A 21902-nucleotide genomic window follows, 5' to 3' on the forward strand; every position below is an offset into this window, starting at 1 on the left:
TCTAAAGGACAAGAACAGGTAACCTAGTTTACCTTGGAAATCAGGGACAGCTTCTTTGAGGAAAGATTGGTGGACATTACCTATGTGAAAAAAGAATAGAAGGTAAAGAATGCGTGGAAAACAATTTTTGAGATGGGAAAGAACTTGGCAGGTTCAAGGGACCAAAGAAAGGCCAGAGTAGATGAAGCTGAGCTGTGTAGTGAGCAGGAGGGCTTTTGGAGGTAAACGGGAGGCAGACCAGGCAAGGCGCATTAGCTCTGGCTCAGTGAGAGGTATGGATTTCTACTTTAGTGTATTGGGGAAGGCCATGAGGAATTTTAACCAGGTTAATCCTGAATCAGTTCTGTCCTTTAAAAAGATCGCTCTGGCTTAGAGGGGGCCAGGGAGGCCAATCACAGTTCTGCCCATTTCTGTAGTTTATTGGTCCAGTTCTAGACACCCGCACTGAGCCAGGCTACTCAATTTTTCCTGGGTCCTAAGTGCCCAGAGGGTGGAATAATTTGTTTTCTCTCCAGTGGCTGAAGCTATAAAACACAAAACTGAGAAACTGTTAATGGCCTTGTTTCTTGCCCTGTGAAGTAGATAAGCAGGGGCATCTTGAAGAAAGAACAAGAAGAGAAGCAGATACAGAGTCTTGGCTGTGTTCAAGTGACTTTGTCCATGGTCCTGAGATTGGGTTGCAAGAGGCACCCTAGTATCTTTGTTATAAGTTGTCCTTTGTTACACAAACTAGTTGGAATGATATTTTTGGTGCTTGGCAACCAACTAATTGAGTCCTAGATTACGTAACTTGTACAAGGTCACAACGGTAATAAAAATGGTAGAGGTGGAACTTGAATAGAGATTTCAAAGTCCCATTTTTTCCTATAACCATATGCTGCCAAGCCACCACTCCTTAAATTAATGATTCTAAAGTGATTCTAAGGAGGTGGGTGTTGGGTGTGATGACACCTGTTGGATGATGATGGCAGCAGTGCTTTATTTGGGGTATGTTTTGCAATGGTAAAACTTCCTGGCATTCTTTTCCGTTGAGTAACAGTTACTCAGGTCTACTCTAAAAAGTTAGCCTTTCTATAACGACTAACTCATTTGAAAAGAAAAAGAGAAAGAAAAAGCTTGTGTGTCAGGGAATGGATTAACTCATTTGATTCCTCTACTGAGAAATGTGAAGTCTGTTATGTTTTCATGTTATGCTACAAAAGTAAGCTTTTTTGTTTTCCATTCTTTGATAAGACGTATGTTGTCTTATATCTGGGTTTTGTTTGCTTGTTTTTTGGTAAATTTTTGTAACATAAATGTGCTCTATATAAAGCCAGAGAATTGTGGAAAGGTTAAGCAAAATGGGAGGAATATGAGAAGCATTTTATATTTTAGTTGGAGAAGAAAACTAGCACTCGTTTATTTTGAAAACCAAAATAAAAGCTTTGTGTGATACACCATAATACATGGCTAGAAATCTATCAATTTTGTTGATATTTTCAAAGGACCCTTTTTTGTTTCATTGGTTTTCTCTGTTGATTTTCCATTTTCAATTTCATTGATTTCTGCTCTATTTTTAAAAAAATTCTTCTGATTACTTTAGGCTTATACTGCTCTTCTTTCTCTAGTTTCCTAGGGTGGAAGCTGAGATTGATTTTAGATCTTTCTTCTTTCCTAATATATGCAGTCAGTGCTATAAATTTCCCTTTAAGCTTTTGATAGATCTCACACATTTTGATGAGTGGTATTTTAATTTTCACTTACTTCACAATATTCAAAAATTTATCTGAGACTTCTTTGACCCATATGTTATTTAGAAGTGTGTTATTTAGTCTTCATATATTTGGGGATTTTCCAGCTACCTTTCTGGTATTACTTTCTAGTTTAATTCCATTGTGGTCTGAGTGTATACGTTGTATGATGTCTGTTCTTTTAGGGGGAGGGTGTTTTACAGCCCAGAATATGGTCTATCTTGGTGAATGGTCTGTGTGAGCCTGAGAAGAATGTGTGTTCTTTGTTGTTGGGTGAAGTACTATATAAATGTCAATTAGATCCAGTTGACTGATGATTCTGTTCAGTTCAACCCTATCCTTATTAATTTTCTGCCTGTTGGATCTGTCAGTTACTGATAGAGAGGTGTTCAAGTCTCTGTAATAGTGAATCCATCTATATTTCTCCTTGCAGTTCTGTCAGATTTTGCTTCACATATTTTGGTGCTCTGTTGTTAGGTATATACATTGAGGATTGTTATGTCTTCTTGGAGAATTTACACCCCTATCATTATGTAAAGCCCCTCTTTATCCCTGGGATATTCCTCTGCTCAAAAGTGTCTGCATTCTCTGAAATTGTGTCTTTATATTTAAAGTGGGTTTCTTGTAGACAGCATATAGTTGCGTCTTTTTTTTTTTTTCTAGTGCACTCAGATGTTCTTTTAATTGCTGTATTTGAACCATTCACATTTAAAATGGTTATTGATACAGTTGGATAACTATCTACCATATTTGTAACTATTTTGTATTCATTACATTTGTTCTTTTTTTAATACTTTTGTCTCTTTCAGCCTTCTTTGGCTTTAATTAAGCATTTTATATGGTTTCATTTTTCTCTCCTTTCCTTGCATATCAATTATATTTCTTTTTAAAATGTTTTTAGTGCCCTAGAGTTTGCAATGTACATTTACAACTGATCTAAGTCCACTTTCACATAACATTATGCTGCTTCACAAGTAGCACAGGTATCTTATAACAGAATATATCAGGGACTTCCCTGGCGGTCTAGTGGTTAAGACTCCACGCTTCCACTGCAGGGGCCACGAGTCTGTTCCCTCGTCGGGGAACTAAGATCCCGCATGCCTTGCTGCATGGCCAAAAAAAAAAAAAGTAAAAACAAAACAAACCCCAGAATATTCCCAATTCCTCCATCCATTCCTTATATCATTGCTGCCATTCATTTAATTTATGCATATACTATAATTACCCAATACTTTGTGGCTATTATTACTTTGAACAAAACAGTTGTCTATTAAAATCAAAGAGAAATTAAAAAAATATTTTATTTTACATTTATTTATTCATTCTCTGTTGCTCTTCCTTTCTTCATGTAGATCCAAGTTTCTCATCTATGTTGTTTTCCTTCTCTCTGAACTTCTTTTATCTTTTCTTTCAAGGCATGTCTACTGGTGACAGATTCCCTCAGTTTTCACTTGTCCAAAAAAGTCATTACTTCTTCACTTTGAAGGGTAGTTTCTCTAGGTTGGTGCTTTTTCTTTCAACACTTTAAATATTTCACTCCACTCTCTTGTTCATGGTTACTGACAAGATGTCAGTGTAATTCTTATCATTGTTTCTCTATTCGTAAAGTGTTTTTTCCTCTGGCTTTTTCAGTATTTTCTCTTTGTCTTTTAGTTTTCTGCAGTTTTTCATTCTTGGTGTAGTCTAAGCTTCATGGATTTATGGTTTGGCTCCTATCATTAATTTTGGAATATTCTCAGGCATTATTACTTCAAGTATTTATTCTACTCTTTTCTCTCTTCTCTTTCTGGTATTTCCATTATACATATGTTACACCTTCTTTAATTGTCCCACAGTTCTGGGATATTCTGTTCTGTTTTCTCATTCTCTTCTCTCTTTGCATTTTAGTTTGGGAAGTTTCTGTTGATACTTCTTCAAGTGCGCTGATTCTTTTCTCATTTGTGTCCAGTTTACTGATGATCCTATCAAAGGCATTCTTCATTTCTGTTGCAGTATTTTTTATTTCTAATATTTCTTGGCTCTTAGAGTTTCCATCTCTCTGCTTACATTATCCATCTGCTTTTGCATGGTGTCCACTTTTTCCATTAGAGCCCTTAGTAATCATAGTGATTTTAAATTCCCAGTCTGATATCATAAAACCTCTGCTATATCTGAGTGTGGTTCTAATGCTTGCTTTGACTCTTCTGACTATGCTTTTTCTTTCCTTTTAGCATGACTTTTAATTTTTTTTTTTTTTTTTGTATTTATCTGACTGGGAATTAGGCTGTGATTACTGTTTGCTGTAGCAGTAGGTGTCAGAGGTTTCAATTTCCTTTAGTGTCCTTGTTTTTGTTTCCCTTGTTGTCTTTGGATTTCCCTAGAAACACCTTCTTAAATAGAGTTAGAGTGTTACATTTTTTTTTTCAGCCATAACCCTGTTATTGTGTAGGAGCCCTATTCATGTGGTGGTAAGGTGTAGGGGATGGAAAGTGGTCTATAACCCTATGATAAGATATCAGTCTTTTGCAGGGTCTGTGCCCCTAAGTCTTCACAAATGCTTCTCAGCTTCCGCTCTTCTTTCTGTAGGTATGTCAGTAAGGCTAGAGTGGGCAGGAATTGGGTAATTTTCTTCTCCCCAAGTTGGATAAAGCTCTGGCAAAGTCTTTTCCTTTGCTGAATAGGCTTTTGTTGTGGAGAAATCTCTGGACTTATATCAGAATGGTTACTTTCCCCCTCCTCTGGCCAAACAGGAGGTGATTTTTCTCTGATCCTCACTATGATAACCTTGTGGGGCATAAAGCCCAGGAAAGTATAGCAGCCCATACCTCCTTAGAGGAGACCCACAGGAGTTTTAAACTTTCAAACTAGTCCACAGTCAGTGTCCAGCAACTTGTTGAAGTTACCATTTAAGTGTTCATACCAATTCCTGGCTCCCGTGGCTTCTGCTTCAGTTAGCTAATCTATATTCTCTGGATTCACTGTTCTCTCTAGTTTCTTGGGTGGCACTTTGTCCTGTGACTTCAGTCTCTGATGGATCTAAGAAAAGTCCTTGGTTTTCAGTTCGTTCAGCTTTTGTTTCGTTATGAGAGAAAGAGTGATGGCTTCCAAGCTCTTTACATGTTGGAGTGGAACCTGAAAGTTATCATATGTATTTTAAAAAACTGCATAGTATTTCATTGTATAGGTAAACCGAAATTTATTTCACTTATTCCTCACTGGTAGATGTTTAGGTTGCTTCCTTTCTTGTCATATGACAAGTCATGATGTAGTAACTGTCCGTGAATAAACTGTTGTTTTGATTTTAATGGCTATTTTCAGTTATCTATATTTCCTCCTGCAGTTACGTAGAAATTAATCAGGAATTGACTGTATTTAAATCAGAAGACTGAATTTAATTCTTAGTACTTTCACTTATTATGTACTCTTGGACCATTTTACTTCTGATAAGTTTCCTTATTTATGAAATGTAAATGATAAAAACTACCTTGAAGAGTTGTTGTGAGGATTAAATAATATAATAGAAGGCATTTGTAAACTATAAAGCACTATATAAAAGTTGGGTAGTTTAGGTATATCCAGTTGTGATATAAACTGTGAGTCTTAGTAATAAAGCACTCTGTTAATTAAATAGCTTTAGACCAGGCTGCTTAGTACAGTATTTTGAAAGAAGATACTTTGACTTATTGATAATTCTGAGAAAGGGGGCATAGTTGATTCTGAGACAGGGGTCATAGTTGATTCTGAGTGAGATAGCTAAGTAACAAGTACACTTTGAAAACTTAATTGAGGAAATAATATGTTGGTGGAAGCTGATATAGTATACTCTTAAACTTATGATAGAATACATTAAGTTTTTTTTTTTTTTGAGGTACGCGGGCCTCTCACTGTTGTGGCCTCTCCTGTTGCGGAGCACAGGCTCCAGACGCGCAGGCCCAGCAGCCATGGCTCACAGGCCTAGCCGCTCCGCGGCATGTGGGATCTTCCCGGACCGGGGCACGAATCCGTGTCCCCTGCATCGGCAGGTGGACTCTCAACCACTGCGCCACCAGGGAAGCCCACGTTAGGTTTTATGAAGATAAGAACTAAGAAAAGTAAGCAAAGCTAATTTTAACTTAGCTTTGCAATTATGCATTCAATATGTTGTTCTAAAACTTTGGTAAGACTTAATCAGATAGAATTTTGATTTTTCATTTATCTCAATATTCTTCTCCAAAGTGACTTAGTAATTTTTGAGGTCATATAGTCTTTAGTGCCTTGATACTCAGAAGTATGATCTGTGGACCAGTAGTGTCAGCATCATCTTGAGAGCTTTTTAGAAATGCAGAATATGAGGCTTACCCCAAATCTACTGAATCATTTTAACAAAATCCCTGGATGACTGGTATGCACCTTTACATTTGAGAAGCTCTGACTTAGTATACATAAATCTTGCAGTTGAGAAAGACCTTTGTCAAGGTTTTCAACTACGTAGTATTTCTGAATAGCTTATGATTTAAAGAGAGAAATGGGTATTGGGTTAAGTGTAACTTTACCAGTATTGTTAGAAATTATGCTAAACAGAGGAATGCACTAATCTATTTTAAAAATCTTACACACTTCTAACAGAGGTGAGGATAGGCTGTTGCAAGCCTAATGATCTATAGGTCAATAATGAATTTTTTCTTAAAAAGAAAAATTAAGTTAATTTTTAAACTTGTCAAATGTGGTAATGATTTCTTCATCTGACTTCATTGGGAATTGAGAGATTCCATTTACATGTCTTTTCCAAAAAATTATATCTTTTCCTTTTAAAAGTAAAATTTGTGTTTTAATTACTTTCCATGGAAATAGTTTTAAAATTCACTTTTTAAAAAAAATTTAAAAGTTTTAAAATTTAAGGAGACTTTGCTTCCTTAAACAAAGTGCATGGAATACAATTTAACCTTTTCTTAGTAATAAAGATTCCCCTAGCTCCTACCAAAGCCTTACCTGTATAGATGCTCAATTAAACTGATGAATTGACTTATTATGAAGACCTTCTGTTATTGCAGTTTGTTGTAATACAGTGATATTGATTATTAAAGGATATAGGATTATTTATCCATATAACAAATGATCTGCATTGCTGGCCTACATTACTGTGTTTGCAATTTTGAACTTTCTCTATCTTTCTCTGTCAGCTTTCAGTGTTTATATGGCTGCTTCTCTCAGCTGCCCCCTTTAATTTGTTGTTTCTAACTGCACTCTAAGAAACCAGATGAGACTATATATCACATGAGGGTCTTGACCTCTCCAGTCATTCATTCATTAATAGATATTTATTGAGCACTTATTAAATGCCAGGCTCTGCTAAGTACTGAGTATTCAGTGGAGAACAAAACAAAATCATTGTTCATGTGGAGTTTACATTCTGGTTGGGGAGATAGGCAATAGACAAATACCTGTGTAATACATAAGTAATAAATACCTATGTAATAGATGTAAGTTCTATGAAGAAAAATAAAGCAAGGCATAGATATAGTAAGTAATGGGAGGGGCCACTACTTTAAATAGGGTTGTAAGGGAGAGTGAAGGGAGCAGAGAGCTGAATGAAGTAAATTGAGATATGTATAATATTTTTTTAAAAAAGGGTACATAAATGTAGTGTACAGACTATGGCTTCCACTTTGCCTAGAATCCTCAGGTGTTTATTTAAGGTATAAATCTTAAGTATTTCTGCAGTTTTGAACATGGCAACCAAAAGTATGGTTACCATCACGCTCTCTAAGGATTTTTATGTTACTTCTGGGAATGAAAAGTGGGCTGAAAGATGAGGTTTAAATTGACAGAATATTGGAATTTTTGGAACATTTGAATGGTTTAAAAGAACAGTGGGCTAGAATACAGTGATCAAAATTAGAATTGTTCTAAAATTTAAGACATAGATTGATTTAAAATAAAGATGTGCTATAAGCAGTCCCCTGAAGAAGCAGAATGGCTTCCCATGTGGCTGTATTGCTCTTGACTTAATAGTGACACCAGTAATCACAGTAGCACCATTTTTTGAGCCCCTATTATGTGTTAGGCACTGTTCTAGGCATATGTATGGTGTAATCTTCAAAACAACCCAGTGAGGAGGTATAATTCTCACTTTTATCAGGTGGAAACTAAGGTTTAAGCATAGACAGCTACAGTCTTTCACAATACTAGCCAAAATCTAACTGCCCAATCTCTTATGCTTACTCCTGACTCAGGTGTCCTCTAGATGTAGGGGAAAAATGGGATTATTTTGATTAACTTGTTAGGTGGCAAAATTGGAGGTATGTGTTGGGGATTGGTTCCAGAGTTCAAGCCACGCGCAGAGTAAAAATCGTGTACCAAATTAGTGAACTATCAAAAGAGTTGAATGAAAATGGCTGTATCATATCCTTTTGATGAAAATGCAGTTATTTTGCCAGCAATTTGCATACAATCAAAAGTTTACTGAATTGATATTGTAAAGAAACCAGTGCTTTGCTTTAAAGATGACCTCAAATGCTAGGTGATTAGGTGATGTTATTAGAAATAGAGAAGTCCAAAGAATGAGTAAATTTTCTTTGCGGGGAGAGTGGGGAGTCACTGATGATGAATATGATTTTGGATATGTTGAAAATGAGTTAATGAGACATTATTGTGTTGCTGTCTGGCAGACGGCACAGGTCTAAATGTTTACAGGGATGTTAGGGTTGTTTGTATCAGTAATTTAGAGATGATAGTTCAAGATCTGGATATAGATGGATTTATGTATAGAATGTATGTATAGAATGTATGTAGAATTTATGTATAGTATAGAATGAACTGGGATATAACTGGGGAATAACAAAACTGTTGATTCCTGACTCATTATTTACAGAGTGGAAATTAAAAGGACAGCCAGAAGAGGATGCTGAAGATGTGATCAGAGAAGATGTAATGTGTTGCATTCTGATATGACTGTTCAGTAGGAACCAGAGGATAAAGTAAGGCCTGTGGTCTGGGGCAATTCTCCTTTGAAAAGAAATCTGAAATGCTAGTGAGGTAGGAAGGGAAGCAAAGCCAAAGTATGTTGATGGTTTTGAAAACAGAGGAGAATGAAAGGATCACAAGGACTGGGTAAGGACAAAGAAATTTAACAATGAGGACTTGGAGGGGTGGAATAGAATATTTAGGTCAGAAAGGGACATTTCATAGATGGAGATCTTAGAGGCAGAACTGTAAGAGTCTATACTGACTCTTGATGTATGCTCAGTAGCAGAGGGGAAGGGGCTACTCCTCAGTCCTCAGGACTGGAAGGACTGAAGTTTGAGCCCTCAAGAGAGATGAGGTATACTTTACACAGCTTTGCCCTAGTCTTTATGCCTCTAACCGTTGCCCTGGGGTTAGTAGGCAGTGCACGCCACATTATTTGAAGTGGGAATTTTGGAGGGAGAAAAAGCATCGTGCATTACTTGTGAATGCTCAATTATAAATATATTCCCCTTCTTGCTTGCAAAAATAAGTCTTTTCATTGTGATAGAGACAGGCAACAATTGTGTACCTAATATATAGGAGATCAGTGTTAATATCATTTTTATCATCAGTGTAGTCATGGAAGTAAATGAAATAAAGAATATCTCTTAATGGATATGTATATAAAGGCTTTAGTTTCATTAACATTAAAAAGAAAATGTAAATTTCTTTTTGTAATTTTATGCTAAGTACAGAAAGATGACATTAATGACCTGTCATCAGTTGAACATGAATTTTAATATATATTTCATGTAATAGAGATGGATTTATGAGTTCTCCAATTAATTTTTTTAATTTTTAAAAATTAAAAAAATTTATTTTATTTATTTTTGGCTGCGTTGGGTCTTCATTGCTGCGTGCACGCTTTCTCTAGTTGCGGCAAAAGTGGGGGCTACTCTTCATTTTGGTGGCTTCTCTTGTTGCAGAGAACGGGCTCTAAGCGCGCGGACTTAAGTAGTTGTGGTGCGTGGGCTCAGTAGTTATGGCTCGCGGTCTCTAGAGTGCAGGCTCAGTAGTTGTGGCGCACGGGCTTAGTTGCTCCGGGGCATGTGGGATCTTCCCAAACCAGGGCTAGAACCCGTGTCCCCTGCATTGGCAGGCGGATTCTTTTTTTTTTTTTTTTTAACATCTTTATTGGAGTATAACTGCTTTACAATGTGTTAGTTTCTGCTGTATAACAAAATGAATCAGCTATATGTATACATATATCCCCATATCCCCTCCCTCTTCTGTCTCCTTTCCCCCCTCCCTATCTCACCCCTATAGGTGGTCACAAAGCACCGACCTGATCTCCCTGTGCTATGCTATGCGGCTGCTTCCCACTAGCTATCTATTGGCAGGTGGATTCGTAACCACGGCGCCACCAGGGAAGCCCTCCAACTAATTTTAAGTTAATTAAATCTGCTCATTAAAAGTCTGACTGTTGGGCTTCCCTGGTGGCGCAGTGGTTGAGAGTCCGCCTGCCGATGCAGGGGACGCGGGTTCGTGCCTTGGTCCGGGAGGATCCCACGTGACGCGGAGCGGCTGGGCCCGTGGGCCATGGCCGCTGGGCCTGCGCGTCCGGAGCCTGTGCTCCGCAGCGGGAAAGGCCACAACAGTGAAAGGCCCACATACTGCAAAAAAAAAAAAAAAAAAGTCTGACTGTTATGTGAGAAGTCATGGTAAGAGCAGAAACTGCTGGCTTAAATAGTATTTACTGTAATATTCTTATGGAGTCTTTTTAGGGTAAAATGAGATACTTGTTATAAAAAAGACTTTTGAAACAAGTCTATATTAATATAAGTTGTTACTGTTATAGGCCCATATGGGACTAGGACCATAGATAAGGTCATGATTTACATTTTTAATGAAATATTTAATGTGGTATTTAAATGTTTCCAATGTAATAAATGACTAGAATAAATAATGTTTGTTTTGATATTCATCAATTTAGCTTTATTATTTTTAATTTTTAAGTAACTATACTAGTAATACTGAATTTTAAAGAAAGATGGTGATGATTTATTGAAAATTAAATCACTTATTTTCTTTTTAATTTTTTTGTATTTGTTTTTCATCTGCAGCTGCCTCTCCAAATGATAGAATTAGCCATAACTGACCTTATTTGAGGATTACAGTGAAGCAATCAAATCCTTTAAGTTAGGTATAGATGTATCTTACTTTAAGGAAATTTAATATGAAACTGCTAATGGAGTAAGTATAGATAAAAATAAGAAAAAAGGCCCAAGGACTAAGTCCTAGGGTACTCTTAATATTTAGAGGTAGAGAAGATGAGGAGAAGGAGGTAGGAGGAAAGCCAGGAACTTGAGGTTTCCTGAAAGCCACATTAAGTGATTTCGAGGAGTGAACAACTGTGTCAGATGCTGTTAGGAGGCTGAGTGAAAAGAGACTTCAGAATTAACCACTGGATATAGCACATAACTGACCTTGGTCAGATGGTTTGATACAGTGCTGGAAATGAAAGCCCGAATGGGGCAGATTTAAGTGAGAATTGCAGGAGAGAAATCAGGAACTAATTCAAGGAATTTTACCAAAAAGGAGGGTGGAGAAATCAGGGAATGGGGGGTTGAATGGCTAGAGGCAGAAGTAGGACCAAGAGAAGTTTGTATTTGTTGTTGCTGTTCTGTTTTTTTTTTTTTTTAAGATGGATGAAATTATAGCATGTCCTTCTGTTGATGACAGTGATCCAGTAGAGGGAAAACAGTGCTGCAGAAGAGAAAGAGGGGATAATTAATCCTTACTGTGTAAATAAGATTTGGGAACTGGCCTGGAACTTTCCCACCATGTGAAATGGTTTCTGTGGAGAAATTTTTCACTTCGACATAGGCAGATTACAAATGAGTAGTAATCCAGCTCATCTACCATTTTATACTTGTAGATTATTATTATTATTATTATTTTTGCGGTATGCAGGCCTCTCATTGCTGTGGCCTCCCGCGTTGCGGAGCACAGGCTCCGGACGCACAGGCTCAGCGGCCATGGCTCACGGGCCTAGCCGCTCCGCGGCATGTGGGATCCTCCCGGACCGGGGCACGAATCTGTGTCCCTTGCATCGGTAGGCGGACTCTCAACCACTACGCCACCAGGGAAGCCCACTTGTAGATTATTTTTAGTGATGGGATGGAAATTGTTAAAGCCACCTACCAGTTTTCCATTGTGATAACTGCATTTATTTTCAAGTCAGGAATAGGATTGTAATATGCTGACAGAAGATAGCTAAGCAATCTCACTGATGTACACTGAATTTGCACTATGTTTTAATCCATTAGTCAAGATTTTTTTGCTTGCACATTTCCAGAAAGAAATGTACTCTTCTGCACACTGAAGTTGAGTAGTATAATATTACTACTATAAATTTAAATCATTTTTTTGTTAATAGGTGGTAGAAAATAATCATTGTATAGCAGGATATGAGTATTGACTATATTGGAATAAATGGTTATTGCTATTTGATTAAATGGATTTTTGAGAGCTGTATTGGAATATAACTGACATACAATGAATTGTACACTTGGATAAGTTTTGAAACCATCATGACAATCAAGATAATAAACCCCTCCCCTCAATTTCCTATTCTTCCTTTGTAATTCCTATATCCTGTCTTTCCTACTCCTTCATCTATCCCAATCCCTACCCTAGGCAACAACTAATCTACTTTCTGACACTATAGGTTAGTTTGTATTTTCTAGAACTTTATATGAATGGAATCACACAGTATAGAGTCTTTTTTGTTTGGCTTCTTTCATTCAACATAATGATTTTAAAGTTCATCTGTATTGTCACATCCATCATTAGTTCATTTTTTTGCCGAATACTATTCTATTTTGTAAACACTATTCCAGTGGAAAGCAATTTGTTATTCATTCGTCTGTTGGTGGTCATTTGGGTTGTTTCCAGGTTTTGGCTATTACAAATACAGCTACTGTGAGCATTCATGTAGAAGTCATTGTTTGGACATATGCTTTCCTTTGAGTAAATACCTAGAAGTAAAATGGCTGGGTCATATAGTAGGCATATGTTTAACTTTATAAGAAAGTACCAAAGTCTATTTCAAAGTGGTTATGTCATTTTATAATATTTCTACAAGCAAGGTAGGAGTTCAGTTGCTCCACATCCTCACCATTTTAGTTTTAGCCATTCTAATAGGTGTGTAGTGGTATCTCCTTGTGGCTTTAATTTGCATTTCCCTAAAGACTAATGATGTTGATCATCTTTTTATATGCCATTTGTATATTTTCTTTTGTGAAGTATCTGTTTAAATCTCTGGATGTTTAGCTTTGGATTATTTGTTTTCTAATTGAATTTTGAGGGTTTTTTATTCTAGATACATGTGCTTTATCAGATATGTGATTTGTGAATATTTTCTCTCAGCCTGTGGATTGTCTTTTCATTCCCTTAATGGTATCTTTCAAAAAGCAGAAGTTCTTGATTATGATGAATTCCAATTCAAAAATTTCTTCTTTTATGGATTGTGCTTTTGGTGTTATATCTAAGAGATCTTTGCCTAACCCGAGGCTGTTTTCTTCTAGAAGTCTTATAGTTTTACATTCTGCATTTAGGTCTATGACTTATTTGTACATGGTATGAAGTAAGGATCAGAGTTCTTTTTTTTTTTTTAATACAGATATCCAAATGTTGTAGCACCATTAAAAAAAAGAATATTAACTTTGCACCTGTGTAAGAAATCAGTTGACCCAATAATCCATCAGTTGGATTATTTCTGGAGTTTTTTCTATTCCATTGGATATTTGTCTGTCTTTATACCAATACCACACTACCTAGAATAGTGTAGCTTTATAACAAGTATTGAAGTCAGGTAATATAAATCCTCTAATATTGTTTTTCTTTTTCAGAGGGCTCTGTATTTCTTCTTGAGTGAGCTTTAGTGGTTGTCCAGGAATTTTTTCCATTTCATTTAAGATGTGGAATTCATTGGTATAAGTTGTTTATAATATTTCCTAACTATTCTTTTAGTATCTGTAGAATCTATGATGATAGCACTCCTCTCATTCCAGATATTGTCAATTTGTATCTCCCTCAAATGCCACCCTCCCCCCCTCAGCCTGGCTAGTGGTTTATCATTTTTATTGATGTTCTCAAAGAACTAGCTTTTGTTTTTGTTGATTTATTGCCCCCTCCATTATTTTTCTGTTTTCTGTTCCATTGATTTTTGCTCTCACCTTTACTATTTCCTCTATTTTGCTTACTGCCAGTTTAATTTGCTTTATTTTTTCTAGTTTCTTGAGGCGAAAGTAGTTGAGGCCATTTATTTGAGACCTTTCTTCTTTTCCAATATAGAAATTTTAGTGCTATAATTTTCCCTTTATGTACTGCTTTAGCTGCTTCTCTCAAATTTTGATACATTTTTCTCATTTTCAGTCAATTCAAAACAAGTTTTTTTCTTTTTATTTCCTCTTTGACTTGGGGTTATTTGGAAATATGCTTCCTGATTTCCAAATATTTGAGAATTTTCCATATATCCTTCTGTTGTTGATTTCTAACGTAATTAGATTGTGGTCAGAAAACATACCTTGTAGGATTTGGATCCCTTTAAATTTAGTCTTACTTATTTTATGACACAGAAGTGGTCTCTCTTGGTAAATGTTATTTATATACTTGTAATACTTGAAAAAATGTGTATTGTTTTGGGATAAGATGTTCTATAAAGTTCACTTAGGTTAAGTTGGTTGATGGTGTTCTTCTAGACATCTGTATGCTTATTGATTTTCTGTCTACTTATTGTATTAGTTATTGAAAGAGATATGTTGAAATTTCTAACTGTATGTTAGTACGAATGATTCCCTTTATCTCTGGTAGTATTCTTTCTCTGAAATCAGCTTTGATGTTAATATAGTCACTCCAACTTTTTTTTCTTTAGCGTGGTGTATCTTTTCCTGTCCTTTTACTTTTAACCTATTTGTGTATTCATATTTAAAACATGTTTCTTGTAGGCAGCGTGTGGGTGGGTCTCATTTTTTTAATCCAGTCTTACAGTCTCTGCCTTTTAACTGGCATGTTCAGATAATTTATGGTTAATGTGATTATTGATACGGTAGGGTTTAAATCTACCATTTTGCTATTTGTTTTCTTTTTGTCTTAACTGTTCATCAATCTTTTATCTCCCTTTTTGTCTTCTTTTAGATTAATTTTTTTAATGATTCTATTTTTTCTCCTTTGTTGGCTTAATAGCTATAATTCCTTGTGATATTTTAGTGTTTACTTCAGAGTTTATAGTATACATCTTTAACTTACCATAGTTTACTTTTAAGTGGAATGGTGAATTTTTCACAGATCAATTTGTTCAGCTTTCAAATTGTCACTACAGGCTCACATTCATTTGGACTTTGGAGTCATATACACCTGGATTCAAATCCCAGCCATGATACTTACTCAGTGTAGGATTGCTTACACTTTCTATGCCTTAGTCTTCTCATCTATAAAATGGAGTTAAACTCTTTCATAGAATGGTGCCTGACATACAGTAAACTATAATTCGTAGCTACTTCTATTAAAAATCATGTTGATGAAAATCTCTTAACGAATTCTAGCTACCTTGACATCATTCTATTTTTCCTATCACGCTAAAGTACCTATTACTTCTTTTTTTAAAATAAATTATTAATTTAATTTATTTTTATTTTTGGCTGTGTTGTGTCTTCGTTGCTGCGTGCAGGCTTTCTCTAGTTGCGGCGAGCAGGGGCTACTCTTTGTTGCGGTGCGCAGGCTTCTCATTGCAGTGGCTTCTCTTGTTACGGAGCACGGGCTCTAGGCGCACGGGCTTCAGTAGTTGTGGCTCATGGGCTCTAGAGCGCAGGCTCAGTAGTTGTGGCGTACGGGCTTAGTTGTTTTGCGGCATGTGGGATCTTCCCGGACCAGGGCTCGAACCCGTGTATCCTGCATGGGCAGGTGGATTCTTAACCACTGTGCCACCAGGGAGGCCCCATTATTACTTCTTTAGATTAGTCATTTGTCTGCTACTGTTCTGCCTTTCTCAATTTGAATCATTCCTCTTGCCAAGTTAATCTTTCTCCAATATAACACCAATCATATCACATCATTTCTCAGTTCAAAACTATTTCCACCTGACTGCTCACTTCCTCCAGAATTAAGGACAAACTCTTCATACTGACAAGCAACATAGCCCATTGTATCTGTCTTCAATTTATCTTTCCCCTTCTTTTCCTTCACTATTCTACTTTTATTCTGTATAGTTCAGTCAAACTGCATTCTCTTTCTTCTCCAAATATATACTGTAGTTTCCTGACTCCAAATTTGTTGTTGCTATTTTGTATGTCTCTATAAAATTTTGAGAGCAAGTATGTCTGAAAATTACCTCTTGTACTAGTGTTCACCTGTCATGATCCTTTGCATCTTTGAAGGCTCTCATCAAATTCCATCTATTTCATTGAGCTTTTCCTGATACTTAGCTGGTTGTGGTCTTTCCATTCATCATATTTCTGCAGTTCTCCTGTGCTTTTCTTATATCACTGGCCTTGTACTACCTTTGGTTATACAGGTCCAAAATTCCTTACCTGTAGTTCTAAAGTTCAAAAGACTGAAAACTAGAAGTTTCTTTTTTTAAAAAAAAAAAAAAGACTAGATTGGTGGCTCTGGTAGGCAAAATAATGGCCCCCCAAAGATGTCCATGTCCTAATCCCTGGAACCTATGGACATATTACCTTATTTGGCAAAAGGGACTTTGCAGAGATGATTAAATTAAAGAACTTGGAATGGAACTTGTATAAAGGGCCAGAGAGGAAATATTTTAGATTTGCCATATGATCTCTGTTGTATCTACTCAGCTCAGTCATTGTAGCCAAAAAGCAGCCACAGTAAAATGTAAATAAAGGAGTATAACTGTTTCAATAAAACATTATTTATAGACAAGGGAAAAAAAAAGATCTTGCAATGGGGAGATTAGCCTGGATTACCTAGATGCACTCAGTGTAATCACAGGAGTCCTTATTAGAGGAAGAGAGAAGCAAGGGAGTCAGAAGGAAATGTCATGGCAGAAGTAGAGGTTAGAGTAATGGGATTGCTGACTGTGAAGATGAAAGAAGGCCAGGGGCCAAGGAATGCAAATAGCGTCTAGAAGTCAGGCAAGGCAGAGAACAGATTCTCCCATTTATCCTCTAAAAAGAACCCAGCCCTGTAGACACCTTGTCTTTAGCCCAGTGAGAGTTCTGACTTTTAGAAGTATAAGATAATAAATTTGTATTGTGTAAGCCACTACGTTTTGTGGTAATTTGCTACAGCAGCAGTTGGAAGCTAATACAGTGATAAAACCTGACCTGAACTGATGGGAGGCTATTTATAGTCAATATTTATACCAGTTAGTAAATATTTATATATTTCATCATAGAAATAACAATGTTGGATCATAGGGTGCTGACCTAGACCTTGCTGAGTGGTTTCTTAATATATAGTATATATACTGTATTACCTTTCTAAAATCTGGGAAATTCTAAATTCTGAAACACATTTTCCCCCAAAGGGTTTCAAAAAAAAGAGTTTGTGGACCTAAAGTCATTTACACTAAATAATGTCTCTTTCCCTCTAAAAGATTACTATAAGCTAAGTGAGGGCAGAAATTGAGATTTATCTTTGTGTCTCCAGTTCAATGATTTACAGGTAATATGTGTGAAAAAAATATTATTGAATTGACCTTAAATATTTGTATACACTGTGGGGAGTATAAAGTTGTAGGAGATCTGCCAAAATCATCTCAGATCCTAGTGAGGGAGATAAGACATGTATTGGCTCATGATGAGGCATTCCAATGTAAGTGACATACAAATAGCATCAGAGAAGAACTGAAGTAATCTGTGAAAGTTCCTCTAAAGAGGGGACTTTTTAGCTGTAACAATGACTACCATTTGTATAGCACCTTCTGTACTAGGTTCTTAATGTGCATTACTAAATCCCCACAAAAATCTTATAATAAAACAGATGCTCAGGGATGTTAAATAACTCAGTCTTAAAGGTGAGTAGATTGAGATTGGGGAGATTGAGGAGAGAATGGCATGAGCAGAAGTCTGGAAGTAGTTGTATAGAAGTCACAGAATAAGTTCAGAGAATTAGATTCTTTTAAGAGTTTATCTACATAATACTGTAATTGATCCAAAATATAGTTATCTGTTAAATAAAATGTTAACTGTTAGTCTCTCTGGTTGCTGGGATTTGAGATAATTTTATTTTCATGTATGTGAATATTTTCTAAATTTTCTTCAAGAAACATGTACTGATTATATAACTGGCAGCAATAAACATTATTTCACATGATTAAAAGACAAGTATGGGGGCTTCCCTGGTGGCGCAGTGGTTGAGAGTCCGCCTGCCGATGCAGGGGACATGGGTTCGTGCCCCGGTCTGGGAAGATCCCACATGCCGCGGAGAGGCTATGCCCGTGAGCCATGGCCGCTGAGCCTGCGCGTCCGGAGCCTGTGCTCTGCAACGGGAGAGGCCACGACAGTAAGAGGCTTGCGTACCGCAAAAAAAAAAAAAAAAAAAAAAAAAGACAGGTATGTTGTTTCTGAATATAGTTGGGAAAACACTTCATTTGAAGCTAACTACTATTTGATATATATTTTTTTAAATTAGTGAGCTATCTAAACTTATTTAGTTTGTTATACTGTACTAACTTACATGCCATATAGATATGTTATTCCACTTTAAAGTAACTGACCTTAGAAATTCCCTCTTTCAACTGCCTGCAGAGAATCATTATTTAAAAATCTGTTTCAACATTAGTTATTCCTTTTATGCTGGAAACAGTGTAATTCTGTCTTTGGAAATACACTGTACTGTGTTTGAAATTAATGTATAAATTCCATTTCTGTATATTTCAGCAACCTAGTATTTAACCTGAGAAGTGTTCCTATAGAGAAATCGAAGAGGTGAGAAAAGCCTATTCTGAAGAGTCACACTAGCAGTAATATGATTATCCCTGTAGATACTCTGGGCACATAGGAATTAGGTTTTATTTGTTGGACAATTAATAATCTAAGATGATGGTAACAGGTACTTATTTTAGGCAATAAATTTTATTTTCATGTTGGGTGTTGACCTTGGAAATCTTTTCATTTTCATTCCCTGTGGTAAATTTAGTTTTGTCCATCCTTCTTTTATTATCTGCAGTTATTGGAGAATAAACCAATATGGTACCATACAAAAAATTAAATATTGATTATTTTAAAAAATATTTATTGAACACTTACTATGTAGCAAGCAGTATGCTAAGTATTTATACAGTAATGAATGAAACATAGTTTGTACTCTCAGGGAACTTACAGCCAGGTAGGAAAGATATAACAAGTAGATAAGTAAGTATGTATTTATAAATTGAAAACATGCTATGAAGGAAACAAATAGGGCACTATAATAGGACAAGAAGGGGATGTATGTGAGAGGAGTTAGGAAAGGCCTGTTTGAGCCTTGAGAAATGAAAAGAGGCCAGTGGCATCAAGAGGGAACAGTACATACAAAGGCCCTACAGTGAAAAGAGCGTGGTACGAAAGGAAAAGGGTGGTGTGACTGGAGCAACAAAGAGAAGGGTTAAAGGTGAGGATGGAAAGGTAAGCAGGGTCTCGTAGGCTACACTGAAGGGATTACATTTAAAATAGGGAAGCTGTCATGAAGGGTTTTAAGCAGGAGAAATAATGTGATCAGACTTATATTTTAAGAATATGTTTTTTTAAAAAAAAGAATATGTTTAGCTCCTCTAAGAAGGCAAGAATGGACACAAGGAGACCAAATTGGTGTCAGTTATGGTTTGAGCAAAAGACAGTAGTAGCTTGATTCAAGGTAGTGTTAGTGGAAATGGAGAGTAGTAGATGGACTTGATATATATTTTGAAGGTAGAATCAACCAAGATGAGGGGGATGAATAGACATAGGAGTCAGAATGACTAATAGGCTTCTGACTTGGGTAACTAAATGCATATTTGTGAATATCTGTTTATACATACAGGTGACACAATTTATTGAACTTGGTATTCCTATTAGCTATTGCAGGGTTTGACTGTAAAAAGGAATATATTTCCATTAAAATAGTATATCCCAGAAATTTCTCCGAAAATAAATACTTCCCTTATTAATACTTCTTTCTTATTCATGATTCAAGGAAGGCATCATAATGTGGGAGAAACTTTTAATAAAGTTTATAAGAGCAGATTATCTTCAGTACCTTCTGAAGGTACCTTCTGTACCTTCAGTATTTAGTACAGTGACTGACATAGGCAACAGGCATTCAGTAGAGATTCATTGAATGAATTCTGTTTGAAAGAAAAATAATGTGCCCAGAACCAAACTGAAACAAGATGATTCCTGTGCCATGTAAACTGGTTTTCATTAAAGTTGCCCACAGGTGTTTTGTTAGGTTAGGTAGACTGTGACAAAGAAATCAAGCAAATATGACTTAAACTAACATCTCAAATTATAAAATATTTTGTTATGTGACATTATTTAGAGGCTATTTTATAGAGGTGTTATAGGACCACTAGGATCTTGCAATCAATTTCTAGACAAATAGGATGATATAAGGGAAAAAACATTGAACTAGGTAGAACCTAGGAAGCCTGATTTCCAATTTTGACTCTGCCATGTATAAGTAATAATATTTTGGGCTAGTTACTAGCTCTCTACACTTCAGTTGCCCCACATGGAAAAATAGGATTAGTCTATATCTCTCTTGAGGACTTTTTGTAATGATTTAATGTAATGATTAAATACATAAAACATTCACATCTACATGTATAAAAAGACCTTAACAATACCTGATATATAGGTCTCTGGGTAAATTGCAAAAATGACCACAATAAGCAGCTCCTTGACTTTGTTTCTCCATCCTTTTAAGTCTTGACTTGCCTTGTGATATGCTTTGGCCAGTAAACTCAGTGGAAGTGATGTTTTATGAGTTCTGAGCCTGGGCATTAAGAGGAATGTTTCCACATGTAATCAAATCTAGGCTAGCCAGATAGATGACAAGGGATCATTTAGAACAGAGACAACCATACCAGCTGAGCCTTCTTAGACCAGCCAGTCTACCTGGCATCTGTCCACAGCACATGAGTGAGCCTGGCCAAGATCAACAGAACTGCCCAGCTGAGCATAGCCCAAATTGCTGACTCAGAATTGGTTGTTATTTTAAGCTACTAGTTTTTGAGGCATTTTTTTATGTAACAGAAGCCAATTGATAAGATCAGTGTCCTTAATAAATCTTACTAAATTATAGAAAAATAGAATTTATTGAGGTGCTGTTATTTGCCAGATAATTTAAAATTTTTACATGAATTTTTCTTGTTTCTAATCCTTAAAACTGCTCGTAGTGATTTCTTGATTAGTATGATCGAACTTAGGTCTCCCTGACCCAAAGTTTGTGCTCTGTCCAGTAAGCCATGCTGCCTTTCAAATGAGATTATTTAAAAATGTTTTATAAACTTAAAAAAAACACTATAAAATGTTACTATAGATGAAATTAATATAGTGTATTAGGTCCTTTCAGATTGTAAAGAAAAATGCTCAGATTTCCTTAGCCAATGGAGGCTCACTCCAGAGTAGGGTCACAAAGAGGCTGAGTAGACATACAGCCCCTTGGGTCCTAGTGCTTACAGGATAAGGATTTACATTATGTTTTTCAGGATGCAATAATAGCTTTAGTGACCAGTTTTTCAGTGTTTATATTGCATTCCTGTTACCTAATAAACGATGTGAATTTGTTTGTCACTACCTTCCACGGAATTGTCCACTAGGGCAGAGTTTTGTGCCATGTCACTTTATAGATGACTAGCTTTTCCTATGTCTTGTAATATGTGGCTGCTTTTAGATCAAATACCAATCCAGTGGTTGTGATCATATTATCAGGTTTGGTTTAATTGAAGGCAAAGTAGTACAACTCAGTTTTACTCTACGAAAAGATAATTTCATTTATTTAGAAGGGGGTTGTGGGCTTGTGTCTGTTATCTCTCACAGGATAATAAACCACTGCAAACCTTAATGGCTTAAAACAACTATTTTATTTGTTCATGATTCCGTAGGCCAGTAATTTGGGCTGGGATCAGCTGAGCAATTCATCTGCTGATCTTGTCAAGGTTACTTACATGACTGCAGTTATCTGGTGGCCCAGTTTGGGTTGGAGAGTCTAAGAAGACCTCATTCATGTGGCTGGCAGTTGGTTCTGGATATTGGATGGGCCATAGATCTCCAGGAGGCT

At 36.3% G+C, this 21902-nt stretch overlaps 1 protein-coding gene across 4 annotated transcripts in view; it reads left to right on the top strand.

The window, feature by feature from the left end:
- The window catches only part of WASF1 (WASP family member 1), a 94362-nt gene that overhangs the window by 5768 nt on the left and 66692 nt on the right, over window positions 1-21902 (top strand). The window contains exon 2 of one of the 4 annotated variants that reach the window (XM_060030096.1): window positions 8560-8665. The exons of the other annotated variants lie outside the window; for them this stretch is intronic. The gene's annotated coding sequence lies outside the window, so the exon portion shown is untranslated. The remainder of the gene's footprint in view (window positions 1-8559; window positions 8666-21902) is intronic. 4 annotated transcript variants of the gene reach the window in all.

Source organism: Delphinus delphis, chromosome 14, assembly GCF_949987515.2.
Source record: "Delphinus delphis chromosome 14, mDelDel1.2, whole genome shotgun sequence".
Taxonomy (NCBI): Eukaryota; Metazoa; Chordata; class Mammalia; order Artiodactyla; family Delphinidae; genus Delphinus; species Delphinus delphis.